The sequence below is a fragment of the Helicoverpa zea genome, chromosome 28 (genome assembly GCF_022581195.2).
Source record: "Helicoverpa zea isolate HzStark_Cry1AcR chromosome 28, ilHelZeax1.1, whole genome shotgun sequence".
NCBI lineage: Eukaryota > Metazoa > Arthropoda > Insecta > Lepidoptera > Noctuidae > Helicoverpa > Helicoverpa zea.
In genome coordinates this window covers 3,722,929-3,739,547 of record NC_061479.1, presented here as the reverse complement: position 1 = coordinate 3,739,547, position 16,619 = coordinate 3,722,929, and the positions used below count along the sequence as shown (strand labels likewise).

Genomic DNA, 16,619 nt, shown 5'->3' with positions numbered 1-16,619 from the left:
AAAACTTGACTATAAGGTGTATGTCTTATAACAATATGCAACAGTGAAGGTTTGGAGCTGACCTGATGATGGAGACGAAAGAAGGTCGAGGGAACTCGACAACCGAATATGTAAACTACCTCGTGTTTGGGCTTATATTATTTGTATTGAATTGACCCTTGCAACAGTGAAGATTTGAAGCTGACTTGATGATGGAGACCAGAGAAGGACGAGGGAACTCGACAACTGAATATGTGAACTACCTCGTGTTTGGGCTTATATTATTCGTATTGATGAGAACTTTCCACTTATGCGGATAGTGACAACTGTGCTTGTCACTGAAAATAAAAAAAAAACAATGAAGTCGGTGGGGAAATAAACTTACTTACAAATAAACTTAACTTAGGTACATCCATTAGACACCGACTGCTGAGGTAGTTTACATATTTTGTTGTCGAGTTCCCTCGACCTTCTCTGGTCTCTATCTTCGGGTCAGCTCCAAACCTTCACTGTTGCAAAAGTCTATTCAATACAAATAATATAAGCCCAAACACGAGGTAGTTTACATATTCAGTTGTCGAGTTCCCTCGACCTTCTTTCGTCTCCATCATCAGGTCAGCTCCAAACCTTCACTGTTGCATATTGTTATAAGACATACACCTTATAGTCAAGCTTTTATCCTGCGCATGCCTACAACTTTCAAAAGTTGCCATGGATTTCTTAGGGTTTCCATCATCAGATCCTGACCTGATGATTATGGGACCACCTGTGAGGTATACCCTATCGAACAAAAAATAATTTAATAAAATAGTCCATAAATAGTCCTATGAACGATGTTTTCTTAACAGCGCCTGAACAATTTTTAAAGCATTTTTTTCGTATGAAGGTGTAAAAAAAATAAATTAAAGAGTATGCCATATTTTTTTAAACATTTTTATCTTTTTTTTGAGATAAGTCACATTGTTATAGGACGTAGGGCAATTTTGTATGGATTGTGATCCATCTTCTTTAACACTAGGGACCTTAAGTAGCGGCACGCGAGCGACGCGGGCGTCCGTCAACAACCAAGCGCATGCGTCGTGCTTCGCGGTTAGTCGGTCTCTGTCGACTCTCCGCGCGCGCCGCAAAAGCTGCGCGGCTGTTCCACTTTTAATTTCGGTAGCGAGCCGGCGCGCGTCTTAGCCTAGAGGGGCGCGGAGGGGCAATAGATAAGGTCCGCGCTACAAGATTGTAGAACTAGGAACTTATTTTAAGCTTGTTCCTACTCGTACAATATGAAGAAAAATAAGTACACACATATTTAAATGTACTCATTACCTAATTACGGTACCTTTCCCTACATATCATTTAGGCTATTAAAATAACACAGTTGTACCTGTAAAGTTAACGAGACCTTTTCAAATAAATGGGATATTTAACTTAATGTAGGTAACTTCGTGTTAAAATACTGTAGAGTTATAAGGGGTTGTTAAGGTATATAAACTTACTAATTTTAGACTGTGTTATGGCGAATGAAATAGGGTGGTTATTATTGTGTAAAATATACGTTTGTAAATGCATTACAAATGAAATAAATATGGTATGTCTAGCTTAATGGTCTGTATTGACTTCCTTCAATAAAATGGTGAAAACTGTATAAATTTTATATATTTTGAGTTTATTACAAACACTCGGCTAGTTTCACCTGCGCTCTCTGGAAAGTACTCCGCGCACTTAGATAAAAATTTGCCGATAGCCTCCGCTGGTAAATGAGCTACCTAATATTGATAAAGATATTACCCAACATGTTGTGATTATAATGTACACACTATATATACAAACTTAAACTACTTATCTTTATACAAAACTAAAAATAAAATACTATGTACAAAATATATATAAACATAAACATATATAAAAGAACATCGATCAGGCGTCGAAGTATTCCTCCGCATCACTGTTCTCCGGAAACGATTGATTATAATTCAGTTTTTAACACCCAAAATATTAAATTTTCACTGACACTTACTGCTAAAACCATTTACCTAATGAAAACTAACCATTTATCTTTAAGTTATCTTCTAACCAGTTGACAGCCTTAACGATAATCCCCAAGTTTCAAATTGATTAATTTCCATTAAATTCGGTTATTTATGACACCCGTCACTATGTTTACCGTTAAATTACGGTTAAATTCCTTGAGTGGTGGGTGAGTTAGATTAAATAGGTAATTTATTTAATGATATTTAGCCTTTTCCCAACTATGTCGGGGTCAGCTTCGTCGTCTAAGCAGATGCAGCTAAGTGCTTTACAAATATTGAGTGCCTATCTGACCTCCTCAATCCAGTTAGCCAGGCAACCCAGTACCCCTTGGTTAGAATGGCGTCAGACTTACTGGCTTCTGACTACCCGTACCACTGCCAAGGATGTTCAATGACAGCCGGGACCTACATGTATCTACCTCCCTATCTATGTTTAGCGTTGAATAACGGTTAGATTCCTTGAGTGGTGGAAGGGTTAAGGGGGTAATTTATATAATGTTATAGTTTTCATTTGAAATGAAGTAGAGGAATGTTCACTGAGTCACATTATCATTACTGTGTCGATTTAAATAGAATTTTATATCGCGACTACGTTTCACCAGCATTCCTTAGTATAATTGATAATTTATATTATCCATAGGTCAATCCGAATCAAGCCGAAGATTTTGTTTATTATTGTTTTTATTTTGGTTCACCTACGATTGTTTACACTGATACGGCTAAGATAACATGTAATTTAACTTAATAATAGTGTAACAATCACTTAGGTAAACTCGCTATAAATAAAAATAACTACTTTAAGGGCAGGAGGATGGTAATGATTCGTAAACTCGCTGTACATAGGATTCACAGGTCCGATTTAAAATAATCTATCCGCGTTTGATGGCCCATTTAATTTGATCAAGCTAGTCTGTCCACGGAGTACTTTTTAAAGGAATAACAGACTAATAACATCACGTGCTAATATATAAAAGTTTAAACTTATTGCTAGTAACAAGCCCCCACGTATAGAACTATCCAGGTACCTATAGTAGTCCCCATGCCACGGGAAGCGGGTGACACCGCTGACAAAAGCTATCAACCCTATGTTTTTTTCCTTTCAATCTATAAAAGCGACATATTCCAGTCAACTAATTAACAAAACCATACACCAAACATTTTCAGTATCACGCCCCAATCAACAAACAGAACAGTGGCATAAAAAAAATATACGAAAAAGGTACACCAATGTTTCAACCTTCGTTCTTCAATACCTGAAAAATGACAGTATTTTTTTTTCATTGTTGATATTGAAAGCAAACAATTTTGAAAGCTGAAATGTTCAGTTAATATTGGCCTCAAAGGGTTTGTCACAGCGTCATTGGGGAATTTTTGCATGAATATTTTTTTTGGCTTTCAGTCTTTTTTTTTTATTTAGGTCATCGTTCGCTGACTATTGTTAGGTAATAAAGAAATGGTCACATGCCTTTTTTCTGGTCATGAAAGTGTATAAGCTCAAATGGCGGGCTAGTACCGTATTTTAGGTGAGTCGTGTAACGAAAATACGGTATTATAAGTACCGTTTTAACTCTGTTTGGAAATAGGACAGAGGTTCATATCTCAAGAAAATGAATCAAGAACGATTAACATAATTGAAAAAATGTACAATAAGCAGTTCGAAACTTTAAAACGATTTTCAGGTGATTTTCTTGAAACATGATACGTAAAGAAAAAGCCTCGGGATAAAATCTATGTTTAAAAACAAAAAACGAAGCGAGAACTGGTTTATCCATTTGTGATACCACGGACAGATAATTACACTGACAACTTATACCTAGGCACTTACTTTTTTTCTTATAGGTTTTTTTCTTACTTAATCCCTATACTTTTTTTGCGTTGGGGGTTAAAAAACCAATTATACAGCTGTCTCCATTATTTAAGTAATAAGTCTTAACTGACACAAACAAACTACAGTAAAACGTAAAACGACTATAAACAAGCTCTTGATTAAATACGATAATTTATCTCCTTTACAAACCATTCTAACTTAGACAGTTAATTAGTCGAAATAATAATCTAGACTAAGTTAGGCCGGTGTCGTATAAATTCTCTGTGAAGACAGTTATCATATCATATCATTTATTGCATTCCATAATGTACAGTTGGTGGAAAATATAAAATAATAGAGGTAGTCACAATTATGGACCCTGATGGGCACAGCAAAATAGTTAGAAGAGAGGAAGGCGTTTAATGTAATATAGTAGTATCACAGATTATATAATAGTTAGTAGTATGAAGTATAATATTTAAGTTTTGTAATTAACAGTGAAATTATACCTATATGGGAGAACTAGTTGTTAACCTCGGTTTCACCTGCTTCTCAAGGGATCTATCTACCTTCAGCAGTGGGATAAAAAGAAGCCTAAGTACTTTCTCAGACTCTTAGATATAGACTCTTACTTACTTTTATATATAGACTACTTATGTGAATATCAAAAAAAGTAATTTGGGTAGTTTTGGCTGCGAAATGCGAAATGAATCTTTTGGTTTTGTGCCAGTCGACGAGGAAGAGGTCAAAAAGATTATCCTGTCCATCAAATCTAAGGCGGTGGGGTGTGATAACATCAGCCGTCAGATGATTGTCCCTATCCTAGTCCCAATCCTTCCTGTTATCACTCATATCATAAACTTTTCTCTCTACTCTGCACTACTCTCTACTCTCTTCTTCTTATCTTCATGATCGCCAGCAGTCGGTTCGGGTGGATGAGGATTCATCTACCTGGTGTACTTTGAATGCTGGCGTTCCTCAAGGCGGCATACTCTCACCTCTGTTATTCTCTATATTTATAAACTAGCTGTTGCCCGCAACTTCGTCTGCGTGGGCAATATAGAATCGTCAAAATACTACTTATCCCGTAGGTGCATTCTTTCACGTGACAGTATAATTAGGATTAGCACTTAGCAGTCGCATAGATTCATTGATCAAGGTTGTGTTGTGGATGTGACCATTTATCTAAACAAAAGAAGTAAAGCTTGCGTCGTTGTTCTGCCAATTTGGAAAATTATTACGTATGGTGCGTAAGTAATTTTCACAGGAAACAGCTATAATCTATGTCTACATGCTTTGAGTCTGACAAAGCTGTCATTTGTACATTTTCTGCAGCTGCTGCGACTAATCAGAAGCCAGAAAGTCTGTCAGTCTTACCATAATATGGATATCGTCTTGTGTAGTTGACTGGATTGTAGATAGGTAGTCGCTCCAAGCAAAATATTGGTACTCAAACAGATTCGGTGACTGGAAGCCAACACCAGCATAGTCGGGGAATAGCTGGATGGATGATAAAATGAGTCATCATCATCAGCAGGCGCATAGGGTAGGATAGTTTCACTTACTCATGGTAAGGCTGACCCCACATTAGGCGTGCGCGATCCTCGGGCGTGTGAGTAGCGCGGGCGTCGCGAGCGCGCTACGTGAACGTCGCGTTTTGCTGCCCTGCGGCATGTGTGAGGAGTGCAAGCGACGCGCTCGCGGCGAGCACGCGGCGCTCGAGTTGCGTTCTTACCCCTTCGCCTGCTATCCCCGCCGCCCGCTAAACGCCTTAGCAGTTAAACGTCAAGGAGAGCGGCGCGTGCGCGCCGCGAGCGCGCTGCAAATGCCGCAGGGCAGCAAAACGCGACGCTCACGCTACGCGCTCGCGACGCACGCGCGGCGCCCGCGCCACTCACACGCCCGAGGATCGCGCACGCCTAATGTGGGGGAGGCCTAAGCCGGGACTCCACCGAAATGTTTGCATTAGTTCACGAATAGGCAAAATGTACGTATCTGTGAGAGTCCACTTCATGTGTTCGTACTTGAAACCTGTAGTGTTGCCAAGATTTTCAGAATGTACGCTCGCAATTTGTCATTTCTTGGTGGAGCCAGTAAATCAAAAGAAACATAAGTGTTGTATACTGTGCGTCACTACCGCACACCGGGAAAATTTCGCTCTTGCGGAGGACGTTTATATACCATATTTTGTGTCACACGTAGACAGGACGACAGTAAGTATCCACCGAAACACTTTCAAAGATCTGATGAACGTCAAATCAGACCTGACTTGGTCACCTGGGGCCAATCAGAGCTCTATGAAGCGATAATACGCTTTGGCTCCTACTGTTATTGTGGTTTCTGAAAATTTATTCACCTCATTCAACGATGAATGTAATTCTGATGGTACTATTAAGAACACTTGCTTAGCGCAGAAGCTGACGTTGGCAGGTCAACTCTTTTGACTTCTCGAATAGGATACCATTAGTTTTTGTGCAATGCACACCTGCAATGCATTCTGAATTAGGATAGGATATAGGTGGATAGGATTTGCAACAGAGAACAATTCTGTCTTTGTGATTAAATGACATCAAACGTAGTTTTATATAAAAGGTGTTTTTTAGGGTTTTTTGACTTGGCTCGGGTCTTACTGAGACTGTTCGTAATCGTGCATGCATCGTAAGCATGTCTCTGGTATGCGGCGCGTAATTTGTACGTTTTCAGACACATAAAGCATTTTACGTGTGTATGGTATTAAATAGAGAGAGCTCCCATTTCTTATCTGCACTTTGTATCTGGGCTTGTTTTTAAAGCTACAGAATCCTACATTACCAACCTCACGCTTAGCAGCGCTTGCGAGAGATAGATCCTCATTTCTTCTAGGATTAAGTTTACATATTTTGCATCAGAAAAAATAATTAAGGTCTACTTAATACTACTCACTCAAAGTAATTTGTTTTAAGGCCACCACATTGAAGATAAGCTAAACTATGTTTATGAAAAAATCCTGACATAAACTCCATCTGTAACTTTAAATGATAATTAATTGTTCCACTAAAGTCGTCATTTTTGACATAATGTTCAAAAAATAATTTAGATGGCACCGTTTTAAATTTGGCTGAGAACTATTAATTTTCTTTTCATCAAGGTAATAATTATAGTTGGATTTTGAAGTGGCACGGCAAACTGACAAACACTATTGGAATGTCTATCGAAAAATTACACTACGTGTTAAAATATGGTGAATTACGGAAAATACACAACTCCATCTGTTGAAATAATAATCCTCTATAAAGAATATATGGTAATATTGTCATTTACCACCTCGCTCCTTCCTTTGACAAAGGACAATGGGCACAAATATATGGGACCTGGTATACCCCACCAATAGGAATGTCATATATACCATTGGATAGGTCTTTTTATGTAGAACAATATTTACTATGACAGCTTTGTTGAAATGTTTGTCCGTTCTGAGATATAGATCAAAAACTGTGCAAAAGTTAGAACTAAGTAATCTATTGATAACTCAAGTTTTTAAAGGAAAATCTAAGTACTATCAAGTGTAAGTCTTGTAAGTGCTACCTGCTGTGCCCGTTAGGGTCCATAATTGTTACTATTAGGTATGTAGCATTTCAACCTTTTATAACGGACAAACAATAGAACAAAGCTGTCATTGTAAATATTGTTCCAATTAAAAAGACCTATCCAACGATATATATGACTTTGCTATTGGTGCGGTTTCTCATTACGCCCAAAATCCAGTTGATACAATAAAAGGTTGAAATGCTACATAATAGTAACAATTATGGACCCTAACGGGCACAGCAGGTAGCACTTACAAGACTTACACTTGGTAGTACTTAGATTTTCCTTTAAAAACTTGAGTTATCAATAGATTACTTAGTTCTAACTTTTGCACAGTTTTTGATCTATATCTCAGAACGGACAAACATTTCAGCAAAGCTGTCATAGTAAATGTTGTTCTACATAAAAAGGCCTATCCAATGATATATATGACATTGCTATTGGTGGGGTATACCAATCTGCCCATTGTCCTTTGATGTATTTTATTTACCACAGACAGATGGAGCTACTTTAACCTTGGCTAAACAAAATTTTCATATTTTTTTTTTCTTACGAAGTTACTTATAAAGGTGTGATTTTCTGTGTAAAGATTAATAATAGGCCGATCAACTAATATAAGTACAACATTCAAATGTACAGTTTTGACAAATAGATTGCGTGTCGTAATATTTTACATCTTGAATTCACAAAATTAATCATATCTTTTGATAGAGTGAATCGATTTCGATGAAACAAAAACTAAGTAATACCCCAAGTTACGTAGAATTTTTATGTATAAGCATTGTCTGCATTTAATTCGTAGATTTTACGTGAATCCCGAACAAACAAACAGATAAACAGACAAACAGACAAAAATGACAAAAATGATGGAAATGGGTTCTGTTAGTTATCCTTTAACATGCTGGCTATTTTTTTTGTCAATTTCTTCAATGTACAAAAATTACTTTTCTACAGATTTATTATATGTATAGATTTCCTTACTCCTGAACTTCAGTGTTCGTATCATCTCTATGCCGATGACTTGCAGTTGTATCGTCACACAAAAGTGAAGGAGTTGGCAGCTACGCTTGTTAAAATGAACAAGGACTTGGAGGTAGTCAAGAGTTGGTCTGACAGGTTCGGAGTGGCAGTTAATCCTGTCAAATGCCAAGCCATTATCATTGGTAGCTCAAGAGTTTTAGGAAAAGTAGACGCCCTTGGGTTGCCAACTTTGGTATTTGACGGGATAGATATACCGTACAGCTGCTCTGTGAAGAATTTGGGCCTACAACTTGACTCCTCACTCAATTGGCAAGCACAAGTTGCAGCTGTCAGTCAAAAAATCACGAATACGCTGCGGTTTCTCTATCGCTTTAAAAACTTGCTACCTGTCCATGTAAAAGCAATGCTTATGCAAACCTTAATCTTTCCTATAATCGACTATGGTGATGTTTGCTACTATGACCTGAATGCAGATCTGCTCAATAAACTAGACCGGCTTCTCAATAATTGCATTCGATTCGTCTTTAATCTTCGCAAGTACGATCATGTGTCAGCGTATCGAGCGCAACTTAAATGGCTACCGATAAGACAACGACGTGTGATGAGGGCATTAACTACTCTTTTTTCTATACTATATACCCCGTCTTCACCTGCATACTTAACCTCCCACTTTCAGTATGTGTATTCACAGCACAATAAAAATCTCCGCTCCTCTAATAATCGTCTTCTTCACTGCCCTGCTCACCGTTCAGATATTATTCACTCTTCCTTCTTTGTTAAATCTATCCTTCTCTGGAATGAGCTACCCTTGGAGGTCAGGATGGTAAATAGTCGACACACGTTTAAAATTAAACTGCGTAATCACATCCATGGCAAGTTGGCGGAATCATTACACTAGTTCATTTTCTTCACTTTCTTCTCTTGGATTCAGTAATATATATATATATATATATATATATATTTATTATATTTATATATACATAAATATATTTATTTTTATTTTCTTGCACTTATGCTCAAACTGTGTTGCACCTACCACTTCTGTTTCACCACCACCCTAAGGTAGACTGGCAGAGAACGCCTAAGGCGTTAAGTCCGCCGTTGTACAATGTGCATAAAGTATTTTAAATAAATAAATAAATAAATAAATGCGACGGATAATACTTTCGCATTTGTAATAAGAAGAATTACTATTATTATACAAAAGCTATTTGTGAATGTTTGGAGATGAATAATAGATCTTCTTCGATAGTAATAAGGCGTGTAATCAGCGATTGGTTTACAATAAAACAAAATTTTGTTATATATCGTGTGCGCAAGTGTCGAGCGAATTTGCAAGTGCATGAGGCGCGGCGCGCGGAGGAATTTGGAACTAAAATCGTAACGCCATCTAGTGGGGCTCGCAGGAATCGCAGGTACATGTTCGATTGATGACGATGCGTAGACATGCCGCCCGCCTTGGAGTGACAGCCTCCAACGCAGAAGTAGAAGTTGGGAGAAGTTAAGGTTCTTCCTCCTGTAGTAGCGGACACAATCTGGGGTATGACCGTCGTATTACTCCGTTAGCTGTTTTGATGTCAGCTACACGTGCTAGTCCATCCTTCCCAGGGAAAGTGGTTATGACTCGTCCAAGACGCCATTTTAAGGGTGGCAAATTGTCATCTTTGATGAGCACTAATGTATTGGGTGCTATTGTGCCGGTGTTGTACTGCCATTTGGTCCTTGTCTGCAGTTCCGAAACGTACTCCTGCGACCAGCGTTTCCAAAAATTTTGCCTCATTTGTTCGATGCGCTCGTAGCGGACCAGGCGTGATGTATTCGAAGCTGTGAGGTCTTCGCAGGCAGGTGCAGTGAGCGGCCGGCCAATCAGAAAATGGGCTGGTGTAAGAGGGAGTAGGTCGTTTGGGTCTGAAGACATGGGATACATAGGTCTGGAGTTGAGGAGGGCTTCAATTTGTGCTAATAATGTTGAAAATTCCTCATACGTGAGGTTAACGTTTCCTACGCGACGGAGATGATATTTAAAAGATTTGACCCCTGCCTCCCACAAACCTCCAAAATGTGGGGAGTACGGAGGTATAAAGCTAAACTTAATATTTTCATTTGCTGCAAAATTTAAAATATCATTTTCACTATGATTTAAAAAATCTGAAAATTCCTTGAGTGCGCCTACGAATGTTTTTCCGTTATCGGAAAATATATAAGCGGGTTTTCCGCGACGACATAGGAACCTTTTTAAAGCAAGTAAATACGCCTCAGAAGTTAAACTTGTGACCAATTTTAGATGTATCGCTCGAGTGGTAAAGCATATGAATAGGCACACATAACATTTTTCAAGTTTTGAACCCCTTCCCTTCCGATTCAATATAAACATAGGTCCCGCATAATCCACACCGCAGCGCAAGAAAGGATACCCCGGTTCCAATCTCTCAAAGGGTAAGTTACCCATTTTTACTGATAGTGCCTTCCCTTTCTGGCGAGTACATATAATGCACTTATGTACCGTCTGCTTAGCTAAATCACGACCCCTGAGTGGCCACCAACTCTCTCTGATAGTAGCCAAGAGAAGCTGTGGACCAGCATGGAGTAGACGTTTGTGTTCAAATTGAAAAAGTAGTCGCGTGAAGGTATGTTTTGAACATAACAATATAGGGTGTTTTTTACTGTATGGGAAGGTGCGTGAATTTACTAATCTACCTCCCACTCTTATAATGCGATCAGAATCCAAGAACACATCAAGACTAGATATGTTTCTCATCGACTTTACAGGTAAGTTATTTATCAATTGATTCAAAATGTCTGCAAATGATGCATGTTGTGCTAAGCGTACTAAAACTAACGTTGATTTATTTAATTCATCAGCCGTTAACGGACCAATGCTACGTTCCGTTTTACTTTTAATTCGTGCATTATTAATGAATCGTAACACGTAAGCGGCTGCACGTCTCATGCGATTAAAATTTGAAAAACGTTCGAAAATAAAAATACTAGTATAAGTCGACTGTGTAAATAAAACCTTTGATTTCATTTCTGGTAAATCGTTTAAATTTATAATTTCATTCTGGTTGTCATATTTAAAATTCATGTGCATATCCTTTAAAAATGCTGGCCCGTGCCACCAAATATCTGTACTTTGAAGCGCGTCGAGCGTGAGCCCGCGAGATAAGAGGTCAGCCGGGTTGTCTTTACCAGCAACATGTAACCACGGCAACTCACCAGTCAGTTCGTTGATTTGCACGACTCTGTTCTGCACGAACGTTTTTAACAAATTAGGTGACATTTTAATCCAATTTATGACAATCATTGAGTCAGACCAAAAATATATGTGGTTAAATTTCAATCTCCATGACTGAACAATTTTTGATACAGCTTGGCACCAACTAACGCTCCGCACAGCTCAAGACGCGGTATTGTGACTGGCTTAATTGGTGCGACTTTGGTCTTGGCACAAAGTATCCTAACTGTAGCTGGTGAGTTGTCATTGTATGTACTTATAAAGGCACATGCACCATATGCATCCTGTGATGCATCCGAAAAAATGTGTAAATCTGTATAATTTGTATTTATTTCCCTGACATGACGAGGAATTTTTATGTCTTGTAAGTGTTGAAGAGTGGCAATAAAGTTTTTCCACGTAGACAGAATATCATTTGGTACTGGATCGTCCCAACTTAATTTACAAAGCCATAGTTTCTGTAAAAGTATTTTCACAATTATAATTGCGGGTGATAACAAGCCTAATGGGTCATACACCTGTGAAACAACGGACAAGATAACGCGCTTAGTCACATGAGTAAAGTTTTGATCAATTTTTGTCGTAAAATATAATAAATCTAAATAATTTAACCAACCAATACCCAGAGTTTTAGTTAAACAATTTTCTCCTAAAGATAAATCTTTTTGTTGATCTGTTGTAGATGATTCCGAATTAAACAACCATTTACGTAAATGGAAGCAACCAGATTTTAAAGTATCATTTACTTTGGTACAAATATCTAATAAACATTGTTTATCATCATTACCTGTAATTAGGTCATCGACAAACAGATCTTCGTTGATAACCTGTTTTATGACGTCATCCTTACATTCCGACGCCAGCTGTTTGATGCAACGAATGCTTAGATAAGGAGCGGACGCGGTACCGTATGTCACCGTATTAAGCTGAAATACACCGAGTTCATCGGATTTATTTTCTCGCCAAATAATTAATTGAAGATTTCTTTGATCCGGTTGTAGATTAATTTGCCGGAACATCTTCTCGACGTCGGCGCATGCAACGAATCTAAATTGACGAAATCGTAACAAGATTGAGAAAACATCATTATGTAAACTAGGGCCAATATGCTGAATATCGTTAAGCGATTTACCCGAAGTTGACTTCGCACTACCATCAAAAACAACCCTAAGTTTCGTAGTGCTACTATGAATTCTTAAAACACCGTGATGCGGTAGAAAATAATTTGGTGATGGATAAGAATTGACTCGACTCATGTGACCTAAACTCAAATATTCATTCATGAAATCACAATATAACCTTTTATATTCAGGCGTAGATTTATCTAATTTTCGTTCAAGTGCGTGAAAGCGATTAAGTGCGAGCGCATACGTATCTCCCAGTGTATCGCTGGGCTCGGCTAATGGAATGCGCACAAAAAACCGACCCGTGTTATCGCGGTACGTAGTTTGTAAAAACAAGTTTTCACACAAAGACTCGTCATTAGTTAATTTATTTTGCGGAGGTAGTTCTTCTAGCTCCCAGAATTTCCTAAGTTGAGCGTCTAATGATTGTGAGTAATTGCATTGAACTCGATTGTTGCGTGAAGTTTTTTTATTCAGCAATGGGCCAGATATTACCCATCCTAACTGAGTATTCTGAAGATATGGACCACTACTTAGGCGAATCAGTCCATCAGTTAAAAGTTCCCAGAATTTATCTGCCCCAATTAATAATTCGATTTCTGATGGCGAATAAAATTCCGAATCAGCTAACTGTACATGATCAGGGATATTTATGTTTGAAGTTGTACCTAAACATGGTAATTGAGCTGTTATTTGATTCAAAACTAAACACTTCATGCGTGTGTTATATTGTGTAGTTTTAGATCTCAAATTAATTTCACAAGATTGTGTAGAATTAGTCACCGAGTTACCTACTCCGGAGACTTGCACAGTGGACTGTATTAAATTGAGTTTAAGTCGTTTACATAATGATTCCGCTATAAAGGAATGCTGACTACCATTATCTAGTAAAGCGCGAGTAGTGTGATAGTTATTGCTTTTATCTGCAACCTCAACTAAAGCTGTAGACAGCAGGACAGTCTCTAATAATGAATGAGTAGTGCTCTGATGTGTCGTATGAGATGCAGAATGTAATGTGGCAGTATGTAAAGACTTACCACTAGTTGTATTCTGTGACGATGCCTGAGAATTATGCGCAACGACTGGCGAGGTGGATACACTCGCGCTATCGTCACATTTATCATGAAGTAGATTGTTGTGTTTTTTGTTGCATTGCTTACACGGACCAAACCAACACTCATCTGCCGAGTGATTAGCGCGTAAACAATTGCAACATAACTTCTTTTCATTAACGAATTTTATTCTATCATTAATATTTAATTTTAAGAATGACTCGCAAGAATAAAGCGGATGATTAGCTTGACACATAGCGCAAATACGAGGACGTTTGGAATTTTTATTATTAGGTTGTTTATTTTGTGTTGATGTGTAACTATGTGATTTGTTTGATTGTTGTGACTGTGACGGTTTTTTTATGTTATTATCTGTGTATGATTTACTATGTGCAAAATTAATAGTTTCCAGTACGTCAGCCCGATTTTTAAGAAACGTTATTAAATCATCAACCCTTGTACGTGAAATTGACTGATTTTGACTATTTATAATTGAACTTTTGTGAGTCTCCCATTCTCGTTCAGTAACAGAATCTAGTTTAGATGTAATTAAATAAATAATCAACGTGTCCCACGACTCAGTTGGTTCGCCGAGGTTTTTGAGGGAACGTAGATTTTTGAGAACGGTATCAATGAGTTTACGAATTTGATTAGGTGATTCCTTATTAAGCGACGTCATAGAGAATAAAGCTTTAACATGGGTTTGCACAAGTAAACGGTTGTTATTGAATCTGTTTTCTAATAACTCCCATGCTACATTGTAATTCTCTGAGGAGAATTCTAAGGATTTAATAACCAATAATGCACTGCCAGAAAGAGAAGATCGTAGGTAATGGAATTTTTGCACATTATCTATTTCTTTAGAGTTATGTACTAGAGAAAGGTAAGTATCGCGGTACTCCAACCAATGATCATAAGATCCGTCAAAGGATGGAAGTGAAATTGTAGGCAATTTAACTTTACTAAAAATTTTTGAACTGTTTTGAACATCATCTGCGTTAATAATACACTTAGCTTTGGTCACATAAGCGTAGTAATTGGTTTCAAAAGATTCCCTCTCAGATAGTTCTTTTTCTACTTGACTATCAGGTATTTTTAAGTCTATTTCATCCTGAATTTCTGTAAATTGCTCTAGTAGTAAGTCTACTTTTTGTAAACGAGTTTGTAATTCTGATTTTATGGTTTCAGTCGTAGTCATTACTTCTACCGAGTCCACATATTTCATGAATAGTCTAAATTTACCGCGAACAACACCTCTTCTTTTGTTTAAATCTTTAATTAACTCTTCACTACTGCTACGACTTTCCTTTGATGGAGTTCTAGTCATTTTGTAGTTTGTGGAAGGCAGTGGAAACCGTTATTTTGTACTTAAGATTAACAAAGGATATTTTTATATTTTTAAGTTGAGGGTAGCGACGAGACGAAAGAAACTTACGCGTTTTTAATTATTTAAGTATCAACACAACACAACACAATACAACACTATCAACACAAATGAAGCACACAATAAAGAAAAGGGCTAAGGATTGATAAGGATGATTGGCCTGACCTTTTTATGCTGGTACCATGGGTCCGTAGATGTTCTTGCTGGTGACGTCGTTCGTGCGTCCGATTTATGCTGGTCGCAACGATTTCTTCCGCTGCACCCGGCGCTGAAGGTCCAACTTATGTTTGGAGATGAATAATAGATCTTCTTCGATAGTAATAAGGCGTGTAATCAGCGATTGGTTTACAATAAAACAAAATTTTGTTATATATCGTGTGCGCAAGTGTCGAGCGAATTTGCAAGTGCATGAGGCGCGGCGCGCGGAGGAATTTGGAACTAAAATCGTAACGCCATCTAGTGGGGCTCGCAGGAATCGCAGGTACATGTTCGATTGATGACGATGCGTAGACAGTGAATTTGTTTGTAAAGGGTTAGGTTATTAATTAGAACATAATTATGAGACATATAGACGACATTTCAATCTGAATTTATCCAGGAGAATAAAATAAATATTTTCTCAGGAAAATCATGACACGGGAAACTGATAATGGTACCTATGTATATACCTGCCTAAATTACATATAATGCCACAAAATTTATTCACATAGCTATGAAGGGCTTTAAAGTCGACAAAAATCGATAAGTATTAAATTACGATATCCACATCAAATCGACCGTAATATTTCCATCATTGTCAATTACGCAACACCCGAACATACCCAAAGCTCTCCGACCTCTCCCGAAGCTGATAACCGTCGAAATCGTTTCAAAAGGTACTCTTGATATAAACGTAAATCATTTGCAATAAGGTCGTTAGGTTAACGCAATCACCACGCATCTCTCACGCTAATGCCACGCACATTCATTGTCTAACGGAGGAAGGAAAGATATCGGAGATGCCATAAGGAAGGTAGGTCAGGCGCCTTCTTGTAGGTCAAGTAAGTAAGTCAACCCCAACATATTTGGGAAAGCTCTCGGGAGATGATGATGATAAAGTAACGTATGGTAGGTGTGATCAGTTACTAGAGCTAACCAGACGTTCGGGTTACTTGTTAATTCAAAAACTGGTGATTTCATTTAAAACAAATGGGTTGATTCCACAAGCTGTTATTTGAACATCTTTGGCAGTCGTTACGTGTTTTCAGAAGCCAGTAAGTTTGACAACCAGTCTTACCTAGGGGTATTGGGATGTCCGAGTAACTGAGTTGAGGAGGTCAGATAGGCAGTCGCTCCTTGTAAAACACTGGCACTTAGCTGCATTTTATTAGACTGACGCCGACCCCAACATAGTCAGGAAAAGGCTCGGGAGATGATGGGTGGGTTTTATAGAAGGCGTGTAAGAGCGGAGCTAGTAACGTTCCTCGTCC

General features: G+C 38.1%; 1 protein-coding gene and 1 pseudogene across 3 annotated transcripts in view; both read right to left on the bottom strand.

The window, feature by feature from the left end:
* LOC124643716 (synaptotagmin-7) overlaps positions 1 to 16,619 on the bottom strand; it is a 649,264-nt gene that overhangs the window by 51,740 nt on the left and 580,905 nt on the right. The window lies entirely within an intron of this gene.
* On the bottom strand, positions 9,600 to 15,433 carry LOC124643714 (annotated as a pseudogene).